Raw genomic sequence first — 9278 nt, forward strand, 5'->3', positions numbered from 1 at the left:
ATGAAGTGCTTGTCGGAGATATGTATGAAGGCATGGATGAGTGAAACTGTGCCTGCAGAGTGGAAAAAGTCTGTGATTTTACCCCTATACAAAAATAAAAGGTGATCGAAGTGAGTGCACGAATTATCGTGGCATAAGTTTACTGAGTGTGGTAGGGAAGTTATGGATGACTTATTATAGAGAAAGTCAGAGGGATATCAGAAGTCCTAGTGAGTGATGAACAGGGTGGCTTTAGGAGTGGCAGATGATGTGTGGATCAAATATTTGCAGTGAGATAGATAGGCGAGAAGGATTGTGAGATGGACCATAAGGTGTTTATGGCATTCACGGATCTGGAGAAAGTATAAGACAAAGTGGACAGAGAAGGATTGTGGAAACTTTGCGCATGTACGGTGTAGATCAGCGGTAACTTTTTAGTGGGTGATCCTATTTAGAATATTTCAAAATTCAAGACTTCGTGACCCACAAGGTAAAAAAAATCAGAGAGAGAGAGACAGAGAGAAACCGGTACATAGCCTACAGTAGTTATTATGAATATACTAATAGTGTAATAAGGATAATTATAATTTCAATTACGTAAATAAAACAGGCCTACATTGAAAGCATTAGGCCTATTCTATGTCCCTGCGACCCATCAAAATTCCTCTCGCAACCCACCTTTGGGTCGCGACCCATACGTTGAGAATCACTGGTGTACAAAAGTATGCTGCTAGATTCCGTCAAGAGTTTTTATGATGGTAGTGAAGCATGTGTAAGGGTTAGTGAGCATCTAAGTGAATGGTTGACAATCGGTGTGGGCGTGCAACAAAGTTGTGTGATGTCCCCACGGTTGTTTAATATATCTATGGATGGGGTGATGGGAGAAGTAAAAACACGAGTAATGGAGAAAGGGATAGCGTTAGTAATGAATGGTGATGGATGGAATATCTCAAATTTGTTGTATGCTGATGATGCAGTACTGCTTGAAAGTGCAGGACAAGAACTTGGTAGGCTAGTGCAGAGTTTTGCTGATGTCTGTAAGCGTCGTTCCTTGATAGTAAATGTAGAAAAGAGTAAAGTGTTGGTTATTGAGAGAGAAGGTGACTCCCAGTGCGATGTAACAGTGAATGGAGAGAAACTTGAATTGGTGAGAGAGTTCAAATACCTGGGTACGTGATAGAAAAGAGAGGAAAAAGTGCAAAAGAAGTTGAAAGTAGAGTGACACAAGGAAGAAAAGTAGCTGGTGCAATGAAGGCCTTGATAAGAAACAAAGGCTTGAGTGTTGCAGCTGCACGAGGCTTACATGAAGGAGTGTTAGAGCCATCTTTAACATATGGATGTGAGACTATGGTTTGGCATGAAAATGAAAAGTCAAGAGTAAGAGCAGTGGAGCTGGGACTCCTGAGGAATGTATGTGGAGTACAGAGGGTGGATAAGATACGAAATAATGTGATTCGTGAAAGATGTGGAGTGAGGAAGTCGGTGGACACCAGAATCGTAGAGAGTATACTGAGACGGTATGGTCATGTGGCGAGAATGGATAACAATACAGTGGCGAAAAATGTATATCTGAGCCAATTTGATGGAGGATGGAGGCGAGGTAGACCAAGGAGAAGGTGGAGAGATAATGAGTGTGTGAGGAAGAGAGGTTTGGAAGTCGGTGAGGCTAGGTGACTGACAACAGATCGAGCTTGCTGGATGAATGTTCTGAGGAGAAGTGCATGATCAGGGATTTGGCACCCCTTTTTAACGTGGTAGCGTCCGGATTGACTCAATCGGACACGTTTGTGTGAAGCTACAGAACGTGGTAAATGTTTTAGCAACAGAGCCAGGATTCCGGGGGCTTGAATGGTGAGTGAATGGAAGTGTGGCCCATTGGATTGGGCAAATTTGGGCTGTCTGGACATTGCTACTCCTCACCCTGTCCTAGGGTGGGAAAGGAGATCCGGATGATGATAATGATGATGATGACATTGTAAGGGGTTGGGTGGGAGGTCAATATTGTCTCCAACCTTTCAGCTGAACGGATCTCTCAAGTGTTGAATAAAAACGTGGTGTGAAAGTACGAACAAACCATAAAGGGTCATTGTGCTGAAGGCGTTACAACACGGATCGGTGAGTAATCACAGAAACCGATACAGAGCAGGGTTACGTACGATGAAGAAAAAGCAGCTGTAGTCGGCGATTGATGCTGGATGACTGATTCGGAGAAAAATCATTATTATGAGAAGTGAATGGCCAGTTTAGAGTGAGAATAAGGAATATGAGAAGCAAACAGAGTGTTTAATAAGATCAAAAGCGATATTGGTAGTGGACGGACAGTTTAGTGAGATGGATAGCGTAACGGGTATCTTAAAAAGAATTTTTGAATGGACAGCTTATTTTCAAATCAAAATAAATAGTAAGAGTGGAAGGACAGTGTTGTGACGGCAAAAGAATTCGTAAGAGTGAATGGACAGCCCAGTGAGAGCAAAAGTAACAGTAAGTAACAGCAGAAGCAGTAGTAAGTGTGGAAGAAGAGTTGAGAGGAACAAAATAAATAAATAAAATGCAAGAGTGGAAGCACAAGTTAGTGAATGCGGAAGTGATAGTAAGAGCGGACGGACAGCTTGGTTAGGGAAATAATAATAATAATAATAATAATAATAATAATAAAAATGGATGGAGAGTTTATTGAGGAATTCAGTCTAAAAATGAGTATAAAGCAAGGATGAGTGGCCTTTGCGGCTGTATAAGACTTTGACGTGCACAGATATTCAGAAGGGTAGGGGCTTATTCGAAAAACGGGCACTCCCCTAACATTTTTATTTATTTATTTATTTTTTTTTATGAAATCCGCAGTGCCGTAACATTAAGATGTATGTGATGAAGTTACTTTGGCCAGAGAAAGGAGACTGGGCAGGAAGATTACTCTGAAACTTGAGAGTGGAATGCCTAATTTAATTACCATACTCTTCTCTTATCAAAAATACTAAGTTCAATGGAAGGTTGAGTGGCCCAGTGATGAAGTGTGAGTAAATTTTTAACATAAGGCAAGTGTATTAAGCAAGTCTGATATGAAAGATGAAGCACGAAAGAATATCCAGCGAGGTGAAAAAGTGACGTGAACTGAAAACTGTGACAGGGTAGCACTGCGAACAGGGAAGTATGAGGTTCCTGCCTAACATTACTGTAATGCTAGGTGTTTTAGTATGAGGTTCCTGCCTAACATTACTGTAATGCTTGGTGTTTTAGGGTCGGCTTCCCGTCCCTCTAACGCCTAGTGTGTAGCTGGTTTCTCTGTCTAGACCGGAGCTTAGACAAATAGGAGAGAGGCAGGACACAAAAACTCAAGGCAATAACCTTACATGTGTATTACTAAATTCTACAGCGGAACGCGTAGATGTCACGAATACAGGTATACTGGACAATTATAATTCTTAGGCGTAGATATGGGTTGTTAGTATCTCGCAGCATACTACTCAGGTCAGGTTCGGGTAAGTTAATAGCACTTAGGGCAGAGTTTATGCACTATCATTGCAGGAAGTCCAAGTTTTATATATTGGAGAAATTGGTGGTATTATTTCACTGCGAGTAATTATTACTTAAACACTGGGTCCTGCGTATGATCTCAGTGTGGTTCGGCGTTATTGTTTGGTAGCGTATTCACTGTGATAGACCAGTATTTCACTGGCTTTCCGCATTCATTGTTTCACTGTTACCCTATTTATTCCAACACTCTTTTATATTGTCACTGATGCTTTCCTCACTGACTTCCTTTATACTGCTAATTCACTGTTCTGCCTTTACTTCACTAGGTCACGGACACTGTGCTTTCACTGTCATTCCTTTCGGGTCGGGGCATCGTGGCGATCAGGTGCAAGGGTGGCGGAGGTGACTCAGCCTCACTGCTGACGGGGCGGGGTTCCGCCAGGGGCCTCTGTGTTCAGGGACCACGAGATCACGCATATGGGTGTCCTCTCTCGTCCAGGGCTGCTGGTGGCGCTTTAGGGGCTTGGGGCGGGAGTCTGGCCCTCAGGGCTGGGGCCGAATAGCTGCCTGAACTTCTCACTCAGGTGCCTGATGGAGGACGAAGATCTCCGGGGTCTGGGTGTAGGGAGGTCCCACCCAGAGGTCCTGGGGGTGGTCTGGGGGTCCCGAGGGCTGCAGTCCCCGGTGTTCAGAGACGCCGTCAGGAGGGGGCTGCAGCGTCGGCCTATGTCAGGGTCCGTCAGGCGAGTCCTCTCAGGATCTGACTGCAGGGAGAGGAGCCCGGTGATAGTTACGGGGCCTCTCCAGTACTTCTCCAGGCTGGGGGCTCCCTCTGGGTCATAGGTTGGTGAACAGGAGTTAGGACCTGACGGAGGAGTGACTACCGGCCGTCTCCTGCAGTAGGGCCCGGCTACTGGCCTTGACCTTCTGGGGGTGTGGCTACCGGCCATTGCTAAGGCCTGGCTACTGGCTGAGGCCTGGGGGAGGGAGCGGCTACAGGCCGACTCAGGGGCACCTTCAGAGTGGCTACAGGCTGTCTCCTGATGAAGGCAGGAGCAGCTACCGGCAGTCTCCTGGTTCCCTCCGGAACGGCTGCAGATCATCTCCTGTAGGAGGGTTGAGCGCAGGGTTGCGCTGCATACAATAATTATTGTATTTAAACAATAATTTGGAGTCTGAATACAATATACAATCCTCTGCATACAATATACAATAATTTTGAACAGATGTGGTTTGCATTATATTCCCACACATATGCAGAGAGACAGAGAATTGGGAATTTCCCGTGACAGAAAAGGAATGCATTGAATGTGTTCAGAGCTAAGGCCATTCAGGGGAAGGTAGTGCTACAGGTGGGGCCGAGCCTCCCATAAGAGAGAAGACAGGTCAAACTGCATCAGCTGTAGTTTCCAGGTCCGCGGTTTTCAAGCCAAATTGGGTTGACTTTAAAACTGTGTGGCAGGTAAACATGGTCACACAATCGTACATTCCACTGTGGAATGTACGATTGTGTGACCAATTAAAAAGAAAGAAAACAGTGCATTTCTTTTGAACTTTATGATGCCCATGTGTTATTTCTTTTTCATTGTATATCTGTCATAAAATATCATACATTTGCTTATAAGAAATAGGAATATTTGCTGTACAATAATGGTATAATAATTGATATAAGTAAGATACAATAATCGAGAGGGAAATACAATAATTTTGGTCGCCCGGTACAATAATTTTGCCACTTGGGTAGCGCAACCCTGGTCGAGCAGCTACAGGCCATCTCTCGCGGGGCTTCTTCAGAGTGGCTTCTGGCCGTCTCCTGACAAAGGCAGAAGCCGCTACTGACTGTCTCCTGCTTGCCTCCAGAGCGGCTGCAGGCTGTTTCCTGTAGGAGGGTTGAGTGGCTACAGGCCGTCTCTGCAGTGCTGACTGGAGCTGGAGTAACAGCTCCAACCCGTGGTTGTTGTTGGTCGGCTCACCAGGAAGGTAGTCTCGTACTCCTGCTATGGTGGCGGCGCACGAAATCCGGGTCATAGGGGCTCGGGGCCCGGGCGGACTTATGTCCTTGTCGCCCGGAGTCCAGGCGCGCTATATATGCTCCCCGGTGGGCTTCTTCTAGGGGTGTTAGAATGCCCTCCGTGACATTATACTGCATTTTAATTACACCCGAAAGCTGGGTCTTTCGGGTGTGGGCAATCAGGCAAGTTAGCTGCCTACTGCGACTGCAACACAATGGTGAGGTGTTCAGGAAGTTAGCCAAAGAAACCTTGATGGACTCTGAAAGAACAATAATGGCCCCCAGTCCCGTGCAGCCCTTAAATGGGCAGGGGGTGCTAAGAATCTCACGGTTGCCTCAATTACAATCTAATTCCTTTGTCAATGCAAAAAATACAATTAAAATTGGTAACTGGAATGTGAGAACGCTAAATCATGACGGTAAAATCGATGAGTTAGTGAAGGTTTTTCAAAATTATGGACTTGATATTTGTGCTCTGACAGAAACTAGATTGACTGAAGTCGATAAGTTGGATTTGGAGGATGGTATACGTTTATTGATATCTGGTCGACAGGACGGAATGCATTATTAGGGAGTAGGATTGTTGCTGGGTTGTAAGGCAAATAAGGCTTTATGTGAGTGGGATCCTATAGATGAGCGATTGTTATACGCACGGTTTAAATCAAATCATGGCAACATCAGTCTGTTTGTGTGTTATGCACCTACTAATGATGCACTCGATGAAAGGAAAGACACATTTTATGAAAAGTTGCAAGAAGGAGTAGGAAGGGTACCTAGACATGATGTTTTGATCTGCGTTGGAGACTTTAATGCAGTAATGGGCTGTTCAAATGAGGGATTTGAGGCATGTATGGGTAAGATGGGAGTTGGTAGTAGGATGAGTGAAAACGGAGTGAGGTTTGGAAGCTTCTGTCTAGCAAATGACTTAGTCATCGGGGGCACACTCTTTCAGCATTGCAATATACACAAGACAACTTGGGTGTCGCCATGTGGAAAATATAAAAATCAGATTGATCACATTGCTATAAGTAGGAGGCATAGAAGTTCTCTGCTGGATGTTCATGTTAAACGGGGAGCGGATATTGGTAGTGACCATCAACTCAGCATTGCAAAAATAAGGTTTAAACTTAAAAATCAGAAGAAGGAAAAATCTGGTGTTGGTAGATACGATATTGTTAAGCTTAGAAGGGAAGGAGAAGAAAAGGAGGAATTCAGATTAGAATGCAGAAATAGGTTTTTGGTGTTGGAAACATTGGAAGAGGGGGAGAGAAGTGTAGATGAGATGTGGGAGGATGTGAACAATGTTTTGCATGAGACTGCTGAATGTACGATTGGAAGGAGACATAGATTCAGGAGAAAGAAATGGATATCAGAGGAAACGTGGGATATGATAAAAAAGAGAGGTGAGGCTAAATTGAGGAGTGAGATGCAATGCGTTGATGAACGAGAGATTGAATTAGCAAGAGCTGCGTACTGGAGTTTGAATTCAGAAGTAAGAAGGTTAGCTAGGAGAGATAAAAGAAGATGTGTGGATGAAAAGGTTGCAGAGACTGAAATCTTAATAAACAAAAATGATGGACAGAGTCAAAGAATAGCATATGAATCGATTAGAGAACTGAGTGGTAATGCAGGTAAACGCAAGGAAATACCAGTTAGAGACAGGGAAGGAAATTTATTGACCAAAGATGGAGATATTAAAAATAGATGGAAAGAGCATTTTGAGACAGTCCTTAATAGACCAATACCACCAGAAGAGGATATACCGTCTGCTCAGGAAGATTTAAATATATAAACAGGAGAGTTGAGGCTTGCAGAAGTGGAGAAAGCAGTAAAACAGTTAAAGAATAATAAGGCACCTGGGGAGGATGGTTTATTTCCGGAAATGTTTAAAGTGGAGGGGGATAGATTAATAATGATCTTGACCAAGCTATTCAATAAGATATGGGTGACGGGGTTACTACCATCAGTTTGGAAGAATGGTGTAATTGTTAAAGTTCCGAAGAAGGGAGACCTGAGTGAATGTGGTAATTGGAGGGGAATCTCTTTGTCACCGATAGCTTTGAAAGTTTTCAGTAGAGTGTTGTTAAATAGGTTGGAGCCGGTGGTTGAGGGTATTCTGAGGGATGAACAGGCTGGTTTTAGAAAGGGACGTGGTTGCAATGATCAGATCTTTATAGTTAGGCATTTGATGCAGCAAGTTAATGAAATGAGAGTACCGTTAAGTCTTTGTTTTGTTGATTTTGAAAAGGCTTTTGATAGTGTTTCGAGAGAGTCTATGGGGAAGATCATGAGACATTATGGAATACCAGAGGAGTTTGTGAGGGTCATTATGAACATGCATGAGGACACATTTTGTAAAGTGATGGTTGATGGTTGTCTGAGTGATTCGTTTGAAGTCAAGTCCGGAGTAATTCAAGGTGGTGTTCTATCGCCTTTACTATTTATATTGGTCATTGATTACATTATGAAACGCGTTGGAACAGAAACCGGTGCAGGTATACTTTGGGGAGAGAACAGGAAACTTTTGGATTTAGATTATGCAGATGATATAGTTTTGATTTGTGATGGGCCAGAAGAGATGCAGAGAGTGTTGGACTGTTTGGTGAGTGAAGGTCGCAAGGTGGGTTTGGTTATTAATTGTGGAAAAACTGAAATAATCAATATGAATATGGAAAATGCACAGGAATGTGTAATTGGAGGTATGGTTGTAAAGCAAGTTGATAGGTTTAAATATTTAGGTACTTATTTAGCCAAGGATGGTTCTTTGAACTTTGAATTCGAGGAAAGGTTAAAGAAGGCTAATCAGGCAATGGGAATGCTTAAAAATATTTGGAATAATAACAATTTCTCTGTGCATACAAAAATCAAACTTTATAAGGTAATGGTTAGGAGTATCTTAATTTATGGACACAAGTCTTGGTACAGCACAGTGACTATGGAAAATAAATTCTTGGTGTTTGAAAATAAAGCACTTAGAAGAATATTAGGAGTTAAGTAGTGGGAAAGGATACCAAATAGTAGAATTAGAGAAATAACGGGAGTGCAGCCGATCGATGAATATGTTAGATTCTCACGATGGAAGTGGCTAGGACATGTGTACAGGAGACAGGGAATAGTACGAGGTACACCAGGGTGGGTGGCACTTGGTAGGAGAGGTAGAGGAAGGCCAAAAGAGACGTGGGTGAGGACAATGAGACGGGAAGCTGGAGATGAGTGTTGGGGAGATCTTGAGGAGTTAGCACAAGATAGGATGTGGTGGTGAGTTCATCGAGGCCCTATGCATCCCCGAGGGTGCCACAGGAAATGACTGATTGATTGATTTGGAGAAGGGGTTTCGGTGTGAACTAAAATATACATTCATTTCATTCATTGCCAGACGCCATGTATCCCAAACGGGGTGGCAAAGGGCTTAGAGTTAATTGTTTTTTTTTACAGGGAGGGGCACTAATCCTCCACCAACCCCCCTTGACACGTAGGGAGAACGTTATGCCAACATCATCTGGTGTTCCCAGGCGGTCACCCATCCAAGTACTAACCAGACCCAACGTTGCTTAACTTCGCTGATCGGACGGGAAACGGTGTACTCAACGTGGTATGGCCGTTGGTAAAATTTCTTATTTTATTTACCTTTCGTCCTGAATATTTATAATCAGTAAACAAACACTGGAAGAACTGCGTGAAATATTTGCTTAAATTTTTAAATCACCAGGTTTGATGTTCAGTATCTTAAAAGAACAGAAAAAGGTGCTAAATCTGAAATCATAATGACACACCCTGTGCACAATCCTCATCACCATCAAACCCCTTTCTTAAAGTC

At 43.4% G+C, this 9278-nt stretch overlaps 1 non-coding gene across 1 annotated transcript; it reads right to left on the minus strand.

Moving 5' to 3' along the window:
* Positions 1-8948: 8948 nt before the first annotated feature.
* On the minus strand, positions 8949-9067 carry LOC145397916 (5S ribosomal RNA). The gene has a single exon (XR_013897052.1). It is a non-coding gene; the product is annotated as a 5S ribosomal RNA (ribosomal RNA).
* Between the last annotated feature and the right edge of the window lie 211 nt (positions 9068-9278).

This window comes from Coenobita brevimanus, chromosome 43, assembly GCF_032717465.1.
Source record: "Coenobita brevimanus isolate Jiangsu-jjx chromosome 43, ASM3271746v2, whole genome shotgun sequence".
NCBI lineage: Eukaryota > Metazoa > Arthropoda > Malacostraca > Decapoda > Coenobitidae > Coenobita > Coenobita brevimanus.